At 45.3% G+C, this 5949-nt stretch overlaps 1 protein-coding gene across 1 annotated transcript in view; it reads left to right on the top strand.

Moving 5' to 3' along the window:
- NBEAL2 (neurobeachin like 2) overlaps positions 1-5949 on the top strand; it is a 116385-nt gene that overhangs the window by 30177 nt on the left and 80259 nt on the right.

Genomic DNA, 5949 nt, shown 5'->3' on the forward strand with positions numbered 1-5949 from the left:
GGAGGAGGAGGAGGAGGAGGAGGAGGAGGAAGAAGAAGACTATGGGACCCTTGGTGCTCTCTGAGCTGGGTGGTTTTCTTGCAGACGTTTCATGGCCAAACTAAGTAACCTCATCAGTTGTATCTATCTGGTGCCGGAATTTGGGTTTGGCACCTGAATCAATATCAGCACCATGGCTGGTGAGGACCACCTGGGAGATGTTTTCAGGTGGGAGATAAGGCTGGGGATGATGGGTCCCGAGGTCCAAGGGTCTTGGAAATGGTGTGGCCTTGTCTGGGCCTAGTTAAGACTTTCAGAGGGGTGAATGTAGAGCTCTTAACTGATCTTAAAAAGGCAGTTTGACCTTGGAGGGAACCTTTAAAATAATGCCTTTTGTCTAACATCACCAGGTTTGCTGGGAGATTGTGGAATTTGATTGACAGGTTATGTTTGCCCTCAAGTGGGGTCAATTCTAAGTGGCCAGATGGGTATAATTTGGGGGGTGTGTGTGACGTAAGCCAGCTTGCAAAGAGGGGTTCCCCTCCCCTCTGAGTCCATCCCCATCTCAGGATTCAGAATCCGGATTCATTCAACAACCTTGTGGTTCACTTAACGACGATGGTGGGAAATGGTTATAAAATCTTCTCAGCCACAGAAGTTGACGTCCCTGTTCTGTTCATAAGCCGAGGACGATCGGAAAAGAAGCCCGAATTAGGGTTAGAATTAAGCCCTGTGGGACCTGTCAGATCTTGAACTCAGAACGTTTAGGGATGGAATGTTTTAGGCACAGGGTGGGGGAGGGGGGAGAGCTTTACACATACAGTTGAACGGGCTCTCAGCTTCGGGGCAGCCGTGATGCAAGAACCGTTTTGAATGTTGACACAAAAAAAAGGAAGCAACAATGTGTGTTGTGGAGTTGTGCAGTAAAAGAGACATACTGGTGGAAAGACTTGCAAACTTTGAGAAAGGTGGATGTACGAAGATGCACTTTCTGGTTTAACAACTTAAAGCTTCATTTTTTTCTGTCAAAGTGGAGCATGTTAAGAGGGGAGGACTCTGACTCCCAGAATCCCCCAGCCGGCATGCTTTAAGAGGGGTAGACTTCAACTCCCAGAATCCCCCAGCCAGTCATGCTTTAAGAGGGTGGGACTTCCACTCCCAGAATCCCCCAGCCAACATGCTTTAAGAGGAGAGGGCTTCAACTCCCAGAATCCCCCAGCCAGGATGCTTTAAGAGGGCGGGACTTCCACTCCCAGAATCCCCCAGCCAGGATGCTTTAAGAGGGCGGGACTTCCACTCCCAGAATCCCCCAGCCAGGATGCTTTAAGAGGGTGGGACTTCCACTCCCAGAATCCCCCAGCCAACATGCTTTAAGAGGGGAGGGCTTCAACTCCCAGAATCCCCCAGCCAGGATGCTTTTAAGAGGGTGGGACTTCCACTCCCAGAATCCCCCAGCCAGGATGCTTTAAGAGGGGAGGGCTTCAACTCCCAGAATCCCCCAGCCAGGATGCTTTAAGAGGGGGGGGACTTCCACTCCCAGAATCCCCTAGCCAGGCAGGCTAGTTGGGGAATTCTGGGAGTTGAAGTCCACCCATCTTAAAATGCTCCAGTTCTCTTTTTAAAACTAACTTAAACCTTCTGCTCTCAATTACCGGCAGGCAGATGTCAGAGACACTTAAACATCAGGAATTTTTCAGGCTTACAAATTCCACTTTCTCCCATCTGGGTGAAAGAGGTTATTGACAGCAACGAACATGTCACAATTTCACAATGTATTGCTCCAGCCTTCCTGCCTGTGATCGTTGCCGTTGTTGCAATGTTGGTCTTTTCCACCAAGTGTACTACAATTGTGGCCAGAATTTCTATTGCTAAGCAAGGTGGTTGTTAAGTGAATCACACCTGATTCCGCGACCGTTTTGGCCACGGTTGTTAAGCAAATTGCTGCAGTCGTTAAGTGAATCAGGTGGTTGTTAAGCGAATCTTAATTGTCCCATTGACTTAGTTTGCCAGAAGATGGCTGGGAATATCACAAATGATGATCACGTGACCCCGGGATACTGCAACCGTCATAAATATAGGTGGTCCTCAACTTACAACAACTGAGCCCAAAAATTATGCTGCTAAGCCAAGAGAGTTGTTAAGTGAGTTTTGCCTGTTTGATGATTTTTGTTGCCATATCGTTGTTGACTTTGCTTGTCAGAAGATCGCAAAAGGGGATCACGAGACCCCAGGACACTGCGACCGTCATAACTATGAGTCAATTTGCAAGTGTCTGAATTTTGATCACGTGACCACAGGGATGGCTGCAATGGTCGTTAAGTGTGAAAAATGGTCACTTTTTTCAGGGCCATTGTAACTTTGAACAGTCACTAAATGAACTGTCGTAAGCCGAGGACTACCTGTAATGCATTATGTACAGGTAGTTCTCGATTTACGACAGTAGTTGGGACCAGAATTTCCATTGCTAAGCAAGGCAGTTGTTAAGAGAGTCGCATCCAATTTTACAACCTTCTGGCCATGGCTGTTAAGCGGATCACTGCAGTTGTTAAGTGAATCACATGGTTGTTAAGCGAATCAGGCTTCCCCCATTGATTTTGCTTGTCGAAAGGTCGCAAAAGGGGATCGCGTGACACCCCCAGACGCTGCGACCGTCATAAATTCATGCCAGTTGTTGAGCAGCTCACTCACAATCTCATAACCACGGGGACTCTTGAAATGGTCATAAATACGAGGACCTCATCTAAGTCCCTTTTTTCAGCGCTGTCGTAACACCGGTCACTAAACAAGTTGTCGTAAGTTGAGGACTACCTGCAATCTCATTCCCCTGGTTCTCCAGACCCCTGTTCTCTTGTGGTGCTTTGAACCTTGTGAGTCGCGCAGAATTGCTGAATTTGCAAGTTGAGCCACTCTGTAAATGGATGAAATAATCTGAAAATCAACAGATCCCGTTGAAATTCTACAAATTCCACTAAATGACGATTTGGCCTTGAGCCCAGCCAGTGATTGGCTACACAATTTGTTTTTTGATTTTTTTGTATCCCACCTTTATTATTTCTACAAATAACTCAAGAAGGCAAATATATCCAACACACCTTCCTCCTCCTATTTCCCCCCCCCCCCACAACAACAACCCTATAAGGTGGATTGGTCTGAGAGAGAGGAACTGGACCAAAGTCACCCAACTGCTTTTTCACGCCGCGGGCAGTACTAGAACTCACTGTCTCCTGGTGATAGGGCCAAAGTCACCCAGCTGGCATTCGTGTCTAAGGCAGGACTAGAACTCTCCTGGTGATTTCGCCCAAAGTCATTCAGATGGCTTTCATGTCTAAAGTGGGACTAGAACTCACCATCTCCTGGTGATTGGGCCAAAGTCACCCAGCTACTTCTCATACTTAAGGCAGGACTAGAACTCACCGTCTCCTGGTGATTTTGCCCAAAGTTACTCAGATGGCTTTCGTGCCTAAGGTGGGACTAGAACTCACCATCTCCTGGTGATTGGGACAAAGTCACTCAGATGGCTTTCATGTCTAAGGCAGGACTAGAACTCACCGTCTCCTGGTGATCGGGCCAAAGTCATCCAGCTAGTTCTCATACCTAAGGCAGGACTAGAACTCACCATCTCCTGGTGATAGGGCCAAAGTCACCCAGCTGGCATTCGTGTCTAAGGCAGGACTAGAACTCACCGTCTCCTGGTGATTTCGCCCAAAGTCATTCAGATGGCTTTCGTGTCTAAGGCGGAACTAGAACTCACCGTCTCCTGGTGATTTCGCACAAAGTCACCCAGCCGGCTTTCCTACCTAAGGGATAAGTAGAACTCACCATCTCCTGTTTTCTGGCCTGGTGCCTTAACCGCTAAACCAAGTTGGCTCCCTTTTTGCAATTTTTGCCTGAGTTGTAGAAGGAGTCTTAATGGTTTAAATGGTTTTAAAACATTTTAACAGTCTAAACCCCCATGATCTCCTCTTGTAAACAGAAGCCAGGACTCCAGGCTACATTTATTATCCTTATCTCGTGTTTGGATTTTAGCTGCAAATCGAAAGCTGAAAGTGGGCTTGTCTCCAACAAGGTACGATGCGTACCAGCTCTCTCCCCCCTGGTGTTTGCCCATAAAGATTAGCCACGAGGCTTCATTATTTCTGGTTTCAGGACATGCTGGGTGCAGAGGGCACCTGAAGGTCATCTGTCCCCAAACCACCTCTTTATGACAAAGCAGCCGTGGGGATCCCCAATTTCCTCCCCCACGCTCCCACCTACTCTGCATTTCCTAATTGTTGGGATTTTTTAAAAAATTGTTTTATTGCCAGTTTCCAAACAATTAGGATGTGCAGAGTGAGTGGATGGAGGAGAAATTGAGGGTCCCCACAGCTGCTTTGACATATTAGCCTATCTCTAATTTAAAATTTGGGGGGTATGTTCACTTTGGAGGAGAAATTGGGGGTCCCCCAAGTGCTTTGACATATTATCTAATTTAAAATTTGGGGGTACATTCACTTTGGAGGAGATATTGAGGGTCCCCAAAGCTGCTTTGACATATTGTCCCTCTCTAATTTAAAATTTGGGGGGTATGTTCACTTTGGAGGAGAAATTGGGGGTCCCCCAAGTGCTTTGACATATCTAATTTAAAATTTGGGGTTACGTTCACTGTTCAGTATCTGCAATCTCTTACACTGGGTTGCAAAACTAGTGTTTGGTTTTTTTTTTTAATCTTTTTTGAATAAGGTTTATCACACAATTGAAAATAAACATAGGATGGAAAGGAGAAAGGGACAGAAAGGAGAAGAAGAGATTTGAATGTTAATATTTATTCTCTTAATATTTTAATGCTTGAGTTTGCTTTTTTTTTTAACTTAGTGGTAAGCCACCCAAGTGAGAATGAAATACAGGTAGTCCTTGATTTACAACCGTAATTGAGGCCCAGCAGTTTCATTGCTAAGGGAGACATTTAAGTCAGTTTTGCCCTATTTTACGATCTTCCTTGCCAATGTTGCTGAAGAAATCACTACAGTTGTTAAGTCACACAGTCGTTAAGCAAATCTGTCTTCCCCCATTGACTTTGCTTGTCAGAAGGTCGCAAAAGGGGGTCATGTGACCCCAGGATGCTGTGACCATCATAAATACGAGTCAGTTGCCAAGCATCTGAATTTTGACTACGTGACTATGAAGGGGTGCTGCAATGGTCATAAGTGTGAAAAACAGTCCTAAATCAGTTTTTTTAGTGCCGTTGTAACTTCAAACGGTCACTAAATGAACTGCTGTAAGTCGAGGACTAGATTTAAAGGAGAAAAAAGCATTGATTTCCAATTTTTTTCAAGTCAAACTAACTTTCGCATGTAGGTAGGTATTAACTCTTCCTGTAATAACAAATTAATCTCATCAGCAAAACCCAAGGTCAAAAGTTCATTATTTTTTTTTCTGTCTTGAGCACAAAGTCCAGAAACGTTTTCCAAGTAAAAACAAAACTTGATGTGTTGTTGCAGACTCACAACAGATCTTTGACCTTGATGGCAAAGATGTGAAGTTTTGTGTTTTGATGAGAGAATTTTCGCTCAGCCGTGTAGTGCAAAAAAAAAAAGGGGGTGGTGGTGGTGTCTGCTAGCACCTTTCCCAATAAACTTGGAAATTAAATTATTAAAAGGTATCAACTTTTGTGAGTGGAGTTTCACACGATCGGGAGGCGTCAGCTTCTGTGAGCTGCTGTATTTAAATGCAGATTGTACCAATAGATGAGAGTATTTTAGGGCTGGACTGTGGGGTCCTTGTTGCTTTCTGAGTTGGGTTTTTTTTTCCCCCCGCAGACGTTTCATGACCCAACTAGGTAACATCATCAGTGCTAGAAGTGAGTAAGGTTAGCACTTTTAGCAGTGATGACGCTACAAAGTTGGGTAGTCTGCAAGAAAACCACCAAGCTCAGAGAGCATTAAGGATTCCACAGTCCCTCCTCCTCCTCCTCCTCCTCCTCCTCCTCCTCCT

Source organism: Protobothrops mucrosquamatus, unplaced genomic scaffold, assembly GCF_001527695.2.
Source record: "Protobothrops mucrosquamatus isolate PMUCROS unplaced genomic scaffold, P.Mucros_1.0 scaffold235, whole genome shotgun sequence".
Taxonomy (NCBI): Eukaryota; Metazoa; Chordata; class Lepidosauria; order Squamata; family Viperidae; genus Protobothrops; species Protobothrops mucrosquamatus.